At 38.4% G+C, this 11,525-nt stretch overlaps 1 protein-coding gene across 1 annotated transcript in view; it reads right to left on the reverse strand.

Moving 5' to 3' along the window:
* Positions 1-6,767, reverse strand: part of LOC133521381 (uncharacterized) — a 166,505-nt gene extending 159,738 nt beyond the window's left edge. Inside the window, exon 1 of the mRNA XM_061856321.1 lies at positions 6,396-6,767. The gene's annotated coding sequence lies outside the window, so the exon portion shown is untranslated. The remainder of the gene's footprint in view (positions 1-6,395) is intronic.
* Between the last annotated feature and the right edge of the window lie 4,758 nt (positions 6,768-11,525).

An 11,525-nucleotide genomic window follows, 5' to 3' on the forward strand; every position in this document is an offset into this window, starting at 1 on the left:
ATTTCCTAATTACAGTATAACAGTTATAAAATCGTATCGAATGATTAATCAATTCACGACGTAATCTAGCAAAAAAGGACACACAAGGTACCTACTTATGGGCTCAAGTTTCGTCATGTCCATGACCACATGAACTTTCTGTTTTGTCTTACAAGTGTGACGCGATCACCTTGCTGCTTAACAACAGACTCGCAATCTAGTTAAAAAAAATTGTTGTTTTCAGTAGGTAATGAAACCAATATTTTCAATATCGCACTCGCTGTCACATTTATAGAAATATTTTAATCATAATTTATGATTCAATTAACTATATTTTTTGGTTAGATGTTATATTTGTGTTTTACTATAATTCAAGCAGTTAGATCTACTTAAGACAAAAAAAAAACAAAATATATATATATATATAGTTATAAGTACCTATCTGGTTAGTTTCAAGTTTCAATGCCAGTATAGCAATTAGTTAACCTAATAGGCCAGTGTTCACGGATTTACTGGCATATCTACCAATTTCGCTAACTTTTCAAGGTTCCAAGCATTATTCGGAATAAATCAATTTAAATATTTGACGATGCCGGTTTACAACATACACGCCACACGTATTAAATGAAAGACTGGCAGTTATTTTTGATTTTATCCAGTATAGGAGCGTACTTACCCACAAAGACCGCATCGAACGAATCCAGAAAAAGTTTATTAACCATTTAAATTACAAATTTAATAATTCATTTGCTTCTTACTCTGACAGCTGCCATGAATACAATCTTCTTACACTTGAAAATAGACGCAAGTTGGCAGACATGAACCTCCTTTTTGATATCGTTCGAAGCCGTCTTGATTGCCCTGAGCTACTGTCTTGCATATTATTTCGGGTTCCTAAACGTCGCACCAGGTATACCACCCTCTTTCAAGTCCCACTACACTCCACTAACTACGGCGCAAATGCCGTACTATCTCGCATTCCCCATCTTTACAATCAAGAATTTGACTCAACGGATCCTTTTAATGGCCCTAAAAATAAGTTTAAAAATGACGTATTAGATATATTACTTAACAAAAAAAGATGAATATAATAATTATTTTGGGTTTTAATAGGTTCTAAAGATTAACCAAATACTGTTGTAAATGTTAATCCTATATTATACTGTAGGAGTACTCATCATTGGCGTCTTGGCATAATACAAATTTTGGTATCTTATGCAAGGGATGGTCCCATGTAGTAGGTAAAACAGTTACTTTACAGGAGCGCTAAATAGTGATCTTTGGGTAAAAGCGTGATCACTTAAATTATTTACAAGAGCAATATAAATAAATTAAATCAACTATTAACGTTAATGCACACCTATCAACTTTATGCAAGCATGTGTACCTGCCTCCAACTTCAATGTTCATGTTGATTATCACCTACTGTTACTGTTACTGTGGGCTTGCACAGTTTCACTTTGATTATTACTTTGTTTAACTAATTATATTTGTATATTATTTTGCACCCAACGGATAACTGTTATTGGCCTAATACTATGTAAAAATACCTATGTAAATTGTATATCTACGGCTGTTGTTGTCCTGAATACCAATAAAATAAAATAAATAAATACTTATAGTAGTGCTCTCAATTATCTGAACACGAATATATTGCTAAGGGTATGAGCATAGGGCATGGTGCATGTCCAATATTTTTGATATATATTTTTATTATCTTAAATTACTACGGAGTTTCAACTCCAATACCATCGCGATTAAGCAATTTAGTCACGTATGTCAAAGCGAACAGTTATGCATAAACAAACCGATTCGCCGCGTCCCATAGTTAAACGGTTTCTTTACTTGATATACTATGTGTAGGTATAGTGCAGGCATATCTTCTGTGTACTCTGTGTTTCTCTTTGTTATAATCACCTTCTTCAATGTAGTCACAATGTCGTCTTCGTTTTCACCCTTCTGAGGAGTTTACTCTTCAAATGATAGAGAAGGATAGCAGTATAAAATACTTCCCATTTAAGCCGTATTATGGATATGGTATGTAACTAGTTAGCCCACTATGCGATGTTGGCACCTAGAGAATCTGCTTTTACACATTTTATATTTTTAATGTTCCTTATGTAAATAAATTTATTGATAATCAAATACAAATGAAATCCGCCACATGCTTCGTCAAAACACAAATGTAATCCGCACAAGCATCGTCACAAACTTATTGTACATTAACACTAAAACAACTTATAAATTCCGCAACAAGCTTCGTCAAACAAGATATAATCTAACGCCCATCCCCACTCTGCAACAAGCCCGCCCCAAAAGTTCCCATTATGCCGGTAGCATTCCCCCGCTGTATGGCGATGGAAACCTGTTGGACCAGCCAAGACCCAGAGCGGGGATCATTACCCTTCTCCCGTAAACGCCTGCCCAACTACCTAAAAAACTTCAGAGCCTCATTACCCCAGGGTCCAGCAGTCTCCACGGCGACCGGTACGAAATCGTACGCCACTTCTAAGGTGGAGTACTTGGCGTGTTTGAGCCTTGCAGCCGTTTCTGCCCCCGAACCCGCCAACTTCAGAGTGTGTCTCAAATGAGATGCAGTATATGTACTTACACATGTTGCATCCCACAAGAGACAACGACATCCGCCAAGGAACCAACGTTAATCCGTCCGGTCTCTTGCCATCTGTGCGTGACAAACCCGGTGGCTCCAGAACGCATGGGACATTAGCCCATACCATGGCCCAACGTATTATGTCGTTAAGGAATGGTGCCTCGGGAAACGTCCAGCACACCTCTGGCAACACAGGCCGTGATGCCCATCCTCCTCTACCATCATACCGCATATACAACGGGGCGCCTCACACCTTACCCCCTAACCTCAAGGCCACTGCTAATCACAAGGAGTCATTGTCAAGCAGTGTACCCAAATGCGGCGAGGGCAAAACATGTAACCACGCACCTGACTTTGGCCTTGAAGTCGCCCTTAGACGCGCCAAATCGGCTCCCGAGGCACCACCCAACAAATTTGCAAAGGTGAGCTTACATAAAATGTCCCACTGCCTCTGGACTTCCAAACTATCCGGACGGTCGTTAAGGGCCCCAAAGGATCGCCTTGCTGTGCACCAACCTGCGACTGCATGAGAGTGTCCATGAAAAATAGGCTACTAGAAGACGCATAACACTGGTAAAGAAAGGGATACGTGGACGGAGTACGCTCCAAAACCTCCCGAAGAATGGTATCCTTTTCCACAGCATTGAATGCATTTCTGATGTCTATTTTAACAATTACGCTATTGGGCCCCTCCTGCCCCATTGCAAAAGACCTGTTTGAATGTATTGCTGCCTCACACCCTAATGTAGTGCAGAAACCTACCTGATGCGGTTGTAAGTAGACCAACATCAGGTTTTTGACCGCCCGACAACAGCGTTTGACCGTAAGGCGACGAATAACACTGCCCACAGCAATCGGTCTAATACCCCCATCCTTCTTCGACAAAGCACACAGCGATGCACCATATAAAAACGGCCTCACTTCCATGTTGAGCATACCCTTTAATAAAAAATTACATAACGCGGTAAGGGCATCCAACAAGCGATGTCCATTATTCCCAGCGGAAGCAGAAATTCATTCTTTAAGGTGATGTGGCCGCAATCCGTCAACCCCAGAAGCCGACCCATTATAGAAAGAAGCAATGGCACCAGCCACATCCGATGGGATAACCGACAGGAAGGACCTTGTTGAATTTGGCTCAGGTGGCAAAACTACTGCCTTAGACGGCGCCGGATGTTTATTTCTCAAAGCCTGCAAAGTAGACTTATGAGAAGGCGCGAGCACAGAACCTGATAGAAGGAGACGAACAGCTCCTCTCAAATCCTCATCATGTACCTTAACCTCAATAGCCCGATATACCGAAGTAGAGTTTGAGGGTGACTGAGCAGCTGCTGGGAAATACAAATAAATTATAAATATAAATAAATAAATATTATAGGACATTATTACACAAAAATTGACTAAGTCCCACAGTAAGCTCAATAAGGCTTGTATTGAGGGTACTTAGACAACGATATATATAATATATAAATATTTATAAATACTTAAATACATAGAAAACACCCATGACTCAGGAACAAATATCCATGCTCATCACACGAATAAATGCCCTTACCAGGATTTGAACCCGGGACCATCAGCTTCGTAGGCAGGGTCACTACCCACTAGGCCAAACAGGTCGTCAAACAAAACAAATTGGAATCACTAACGTCACTCTTAACTTTCGTCGTCAACGATTTCCGATCAGTAGCGTCCGGCACCCTCAGAGCCGTATAGGAAAAGGGCAACAAGTTGAACCAATCCTCGACACTGTTGTTACGCAGGCAATCGTCTATAAATGACGACAACTTTCCGGCAACGAAACATCTCGCCCCCTTTGTTATATGCCTTAAAACTCTAACGCTTAACGATAACGTGTACTGCTGCTAGTAAATTATATTTGTTGTCTTGGATTTGGATACGAAGTATAATTATATTTCTTTTATATAATTTTTATTGGCTCGACCGCTGGTAACCGACTATCATTAGCAATAAAAGCTTTCGCAGTGAAAGTTGTTACGGCTTCAATACAGAGAATAGAAGCATCCACGTTAGTAGGATATATGACATACATATATGTAAAACATACTTAAAATTCTATCTATACATTTTTTAAATATTGACTCACGCTTTATCTATTACTCGTACCGGTTAGAGATTGAAAGAGTTGTTATATTATACAATACGCTTCAAAAACAATTACATTAGGTAGGTATATTTTGGAGGCCTACCTACGTTAAATTTAGCTTAAATGACTTCATCATACATCCAGTGACTAACTTGCTACCTATTACTAATTTACATACATTAGTATTAAAATTAAAACCTCCTTGGTAGAAGTTATCTGTTATCCGTTTACTTACAGTCTAACTAAATAGCTTATTGACTATAGTAAATTAAGGATTTTAATTTAATAAATTAAGGTAATGTAATTAATGGAAATAAAGCGAAAAATACTGTTTTCATTTATCATAATTTGGCTTTGGCATTTATCATGATTTAAACAGTGGCTTATTTTTAAGGTTCCGTACCTCAAAAGGTAAAAACGGAACCCTTGTAGAATCAATTTGTTGTCTCTTTAGCTCGGTGTTTAACTCGGGTGAAAGGCATCATTTCATCCCTAGATTAACAATCTACTATTTTCTGTGACTTTTAACTCCTCTCAGTTTTTACCCAACCGTCGAAGGAGAGTTATGTTCTGCTCATGTATGTATGTTACATATATCTGTCTCATTTTTGAAACTGCCTGCAAGCTCACATCGTTCGAAAGATTGCAATATAGGTATGAGATTTTATAAGATTCGTCTGTTTTGGCAGTGACATGAGCTATATTAAAATTTCTACCTAAGACGCTCTCGGGTTTTTATATAATAAGAAATCTTTTTTCATTTGTGAATATGGAACTACTCTGGGGTGGTAGTTTGATTACCTAGGGTTCAATTAGTTGACTGCACTGGTCAGTGGTTAGAGTTAAAATTTATTTCGTTTTGTAAGGAAGACATACTGGTTACTATTCTAAATAATTGCATCAGAGGTGACGACAGCGCGCTACCGGACGACGCGCAACGCGGGAAAATCAGCTATCCCGATATGGTCAAGTATGTGCCTTGTTCTGCATGCCGTGTCTTACATAAGCGCTCGCGAGGCGCCACCTAGTTTAAATGACCGCCGTTATCTAATGCTTCCACTCGGCCCGATTCTAAGAATAATTAAGACACGTTTAAGATCTTGGAAAGATCTTTAAATGATCGATAACTAAACGACATGTCAAAATTGACGTTTATTTCGATTCCGCTGTGAGATCCCAATAAGATATTTCTAACGTCAAAGTGACATTGGTTGCCCGAATCGAGCTGCTTCTGTCAATTATACCGATTAAACGACATACAAACGACATCTAAATGTAAGCTTTAGTGACAGCTTTCATGTGTTAGTAACGGTGCTTAGACTGATACTAGATATTGGGTGATTGGTGCATTTAGCCTTAACAGCAGCAACAAGGACTACCTGCTTTTTAAACTGTAAACTGATTTTTCAGGTTGTCTTAACACATTTTCGCAATTCTAATAAGATTTTAATCATATTTTCCATGAAATCAATAGCAATACAAACATTAGTAAAATTGTTCTATATCTACGAAAAGTATTTCGCATCTAAGAGAGAGTCTCAAATGTCTCAATGTTATTGTATCAAGTTGAAAGTAAAGAGAACAAATAGGTAGGTAGTGTAGAAGAGAATGCGAGCGCGGTCGCGGGGTCGAGTCGTGTGAAGTTGCGACATGGCTCGATTCAGGTTTGTATGGAGAGAAAACTAAAGCAGTTCCAACCTTGAGATCATCGGTGAGTGTAGGGACTATGGTGTGCGGGGCTCATTCCTCCCGGTTGAAGCGATCCGCCTTCCCTCGCCGGCAGGCGAACAGCCGTTAGACAACTCCGTGGAACTCGCAACACACCGGATTGTGGTACTTTGTAGCGATACACTGTTTGCTGTACAGCTAAAAACACACCATCACTGCACTGCACGCACACTCCAGGGATCGGAGCAAACCGTTCGGAAAACGGGCACTCGACAAACGAAGTAGCGACGGCCGATCGGCGGTTGGACGTACGACCAGGTTTTTGGTCGGACAATGACTGAGCGCGGCGCAAAGTCGCAGGCTGCGGCGCTCGCGCACGCCCCCGCGCGCCCTCCGCGCCACCGCGCCCGGCGCCTGCGCGGGCTGCAACCTCGTCCTCTACTTCCCAATGGCCGAGCTTTGGCCGGTCCCGCTCTACGGTGCACCAGATAATAAAACTGCAAGGGCGCACGGATCTGAAACTCGTTCGTCAGCTTGCAAAAAATATTACTTTCGACCTAAACTGGTATGAGGTTGAAAAATAAAAATATAGCTCACTGAAATTTACTTAAGTCCTTATACGAAGCAGTTAATCGGTTGCATTACATTTTGACATCTTAAGATTGTTCTTAATTGGCCATCCATTATTCATTTTCTATCGTACCATTAAATCTATATTGTGTGTTAGTAGTTTGCTATATGTATTGCAAAGCATTCACGTCGCAAGCGTTTATCTTATTTAAAAGCTGGGCCGCCCGGCGGATGCGCCCAATGACCATCCTTCGTTTTTTCTCGCTACCAATTACTGCCGGTTTTTCGTAATGGCTATTGAAAAGCACAATTGTGGGTAATAATAGTCCCACAATCGAAATGAGTGTGTTAGATTACGTTGCTTTATCATTTTAATTCGAAAAAAGTGAAGTAATGATTCATTGTGTACATGCTTGCCCGAAATTAGATTTAGAAACTCACAGATATCTATCCATAATATTTGTGTCACGTTTATTTACGTCAGGATAAGTGTGGGTGTCGTATTGTTCGTTTTCGGGGATTATTTTATGGGTATTAATTTTTTAAATATGACTTTGTCTAATCCTAATATTTCCAGCGCTATACCGATGGAATCCAGTGTAGTTCTATATTGGAATGCACGAGGTATACTTGCATGAAAAAAATGATATAATAAATATCAACTCAAATAAATAAATATGATAGGAAAATTTTACACAGATTAACTCAGTCCCACAGTAAGCTCAGTGCCTAAGGCTTACGTTTTGGGTACTCTAGGTACATATTAAATAAATTAATACATAATAATTATTTAAATTTGGGACAAAAAGCTGAGTAAACGGACTACACTAAGCTGCAAGGACACTTGATTAAAATCCTACTTGTAGTTAATATAATAACCCAATGGCATGAAGCTTGATTTCTTATTTATAAACTTAAATATAACAATGTGATGCGTTGATTTCGTCATAACATGAAACAATGAGATTTTTTCTGGCGCTGGCCGTTGTTATTGTTCCATATTTTAGACATAAACGCGCGTTGGCGCAGCGCCGCCGCTGGGATAACAAATTAGTAACGGAAACAGTTGTTGCTACTGACGGCTTCAAACGGATTACTATAGATACCATTAATTTAACGCTGTCGACGTCTCCATGGAGAACTTTATTTAGTTTAGTTTGTAAAGAAGTTGATGTATTTAGACACATATTCTTGATTTAAAAAAAAGTAAAAGTCATTGTCAAAATTACGTGTCAAATTACATAGTACCCACGATATAATAAACAGCATGTATCTGAATGTAAAGAAATTACTCAAACCCGTTAACGTTTAGGTCATTGTCATCAAATATTGTCTCTCCCATAGGAAATTTCAACATCAGACCAGCAAAATGTCTGAAACAGCCAAATTTTTTTTTCCAGATTTTGGGGTTGGTCTCATAGTAAACGTTGCTCAGTATGACCTAAACATTAACGGGTTTAAGTAATTGCTTTACGTTCAAATACATACTGTATCACCGTGTTTTTTAGGGTTCCGTAGCCAAATGGCAAAAAACGGAGTGGTCTTAAGCAACCATTTTTGAACATTTAATATTTTTGGAAATAATCGCTGCCAAAATATATATATATATATCCCACAGGTCTACAGAAATTAAAAAAAAAATCGTGAAAGTAAAACTTGATAAAGACTTTCAATGTAAACTATAGCGAACATGATCGGTTAAGGGGCTCCCCGCGTTTTTTATAGATTTTTGACTAGTTTTGAGTCGTCAATCTTTTATCTCCTTTCTGGTCTGCCGGAATTTGAAAGAAATGAATACTTAGTTTTGAATTTATTTTTTAAACAATGTCTATAAAACACTTTTTTCGTTACTAGATTGTTGTGAAGGATTTTATATGTACGAAATCTAAACATTTGGGTTTGTCTTTGACGTCTCTAAAAACTGGTCAGAGATTTTAATTTTAAACGAATTAACACAAAAGTTTTGGCCAATAGACCAGCGGCGGTATCATGGTTCAATTTTTATCACTTGTCACTATACCCGTCACTTTCGCGCTTACATACTTGTTAGAACGTGACAGGCATGGTGACAAATGATAAAGAGCCGACCATCTTAGCCCTACACTTTTTGGCCTAAAATTGTTCAACTTTGATGTCAAATATCTTGAAGTAAATATGGTATACTATATTGCTTAAGCTGTTTGTTTGAGTTAACGCAAAAAGTCTTCCTTTCTTAGTAAAAAGACCGTACCGTACAAAGCGCTGCGAAGGTACTCCGTTTTGCTTGTTATATACATGATACTAATAGCCTAAAGCAGCCTATTGTTACGGACGGGTGACTGCGGAACCTTACACTGAGCAGGGCTCAACAATCCCGACATGCTCTTGGCCGGTTTTTAAACATGCGCTAAATAAAGAACGTAATAAGTGTTACGTAGCATACAAGTCATACAGTCAGCATCAATAATAGCAGATGACGCGCCAAAAGTATCTGATATTCCAGATAACTTAATACTTAACCGAATATAGATAAATTTCTAAAATTCGCGTTCAAAAGTATATCTTTTACAGACTTAGTTGTTCTATATTAAAGACATCACTTTTTGTTGCGCTGTTACAGAATGGTAGATACTTGTGAAGCGTTATTAGATCCGCTACTTTTGATGCTGACTGTACAATGAGATATCATCAGAGTAGCATAAAGTAAACTTCGATTTAAAAACTTGCTGAAAAAGGTTCAAATAAAATTTGAAAATAATTGTAAATGAATAATCTTCCGTAATAAATCTAAATTTACCTTGAAGAGAGTTAAATATTTATGCAGCCCACATGCCCGCCTCGCTCTATGCTGCTGGATCCAGTATCACCATACCGGATCGTTGCCGAATTTAGTTTTAACATCCTTGTCGAGTATATTCGCCTCGAGTCGTGAGTCACTTTATTACAGCGTTCGCCGACCTGTTTATTTTACCAAAGAAGTCAAGTTTTGCTTGTTCCAAAGAAAATTTAAGTTATTCTGATAACCTAAACTCTCTCCTTTTTTTAAATAATTTACAATTTCACTTTTTACTTTAGTACATGCACAAACTAATTTTCAACATCATGTTTCAGGTATATTTAATTATTACATATTACACAATATGTATTAATAAAGTAATTAACGTGTTCATCACTCTATTAATATGTATTATTAATATTTTATATGTTACAGGGCAAAAGAGTTGTCATTCAACAAGCAAGTCTCTGCTGGTTTACGAGTAGGTTATGTTAGCTCTTATTCGGGGATTTCAAGCTGAACTTTACTCAATACACCTACATAGAAAACAATATAATGATCGATAACCAACTGGATAGGTAACACGTTACGCAAAAAAGTGCAATAAAAAACCGATACGTTATTGACATGACAGCGGTTACTTTCACTGGCCTCTACTAGACACGAGGAACATAATATCAATCAATTAAAGAACCAATAAAAGAGAATGAATAAACGCACTCTGAAAGAGACGTCGAATAAATATATTGTTACTTAGAATAATAACATGTATAATTCATTTATAATGTTATACAGCGCTAAATAAGTTTTACGGAACAATACGTGTCTGTCCGTAGACCCAACCGACCAACTATTGAGTGCGAATACTCGCGACTTCAGTGTTTGACTTAACGCTGCATTTATGCTTCTGAGTTATTAGATAGTTCATCTGTTTTACGAACTGTAACTGCAGTAAAGTTAAACAAAACAATAGCTCGCTCTCTCAATGCATATCTAACTGTAGAAAGCGATTATAGTTAACATCAACAGTCGGGTATAGAACCGTTCTTATTTCTAATTCCCAACGGTTTGAATGTGGTTGTTTTCCACGGTGGGGCGCGGGCGCGGCGCGTAGCGGTGACCGCCTAACGGTCGCGGAGGTACTCACACTCTTAGGGCACTAGTTGTTCCCAGCTACTCGGTACTTCACCGAAACAGAATACTTGCTCGGATACAAGTCATTACCATAGCGTCAGTGTCACGGTCGGGCTGCCATCGCAATCATGCCGCCATCACACAAGGTTGCAATAATACGTGTACACGTAACGTTATGCCATAACATAACCCCGACACTACTTAATATAATTGAAGACACACGGCAATAGCAGACACACTAACTATTGTCGTCTATAAATCGTACTTAACTGTCAAGTTTTTTGTGAATTGATTATGTTGTACTATGTTCAAAACTTACAACTACAATGTCATACTTAATATTCATATAGGTCATAATGTCATACGCATGCTAGAAGGTTGATTCCTTGTTAACTCGTAGAAGTTTTTATGAATTATATGTTTTGTACCTACCTAACACTGTTAGGAATACGATACCAACAAAATTTAAACGTGGGTAGGTAGACATAGACAAATCACTTAAAAGAATCGGTATCAAGTTTTTTCCCGAAAGAATATTGGTTTCGCCGAAAAGCGACCTCAACGTAGTTTTTGGGCCCCTCCCCCAAGAGACACATGGTTAAAACTTTTAGAACTCTATTTGACTTTGATCCTTATTCTTTCACTGATATGTGTTAAATTTGTTAAATATCAAAAAGTGGCGTCATCTTACTGGGCATCGG

The sequence above is a fragment of the Cydia pomonella genome, chromosome 9 (assembly GCF_033807575.1).
Source record: "Cydia pomonella isolate Wapato2018A chromosome 9, ilCydPomo1, whole genome shotgun sequence".
NCBI lineage: Eukaryota > Metazoa > Arthropoda > Insecta > Lepidoptera > Tortricidae > Cydia > Cydia pomonella.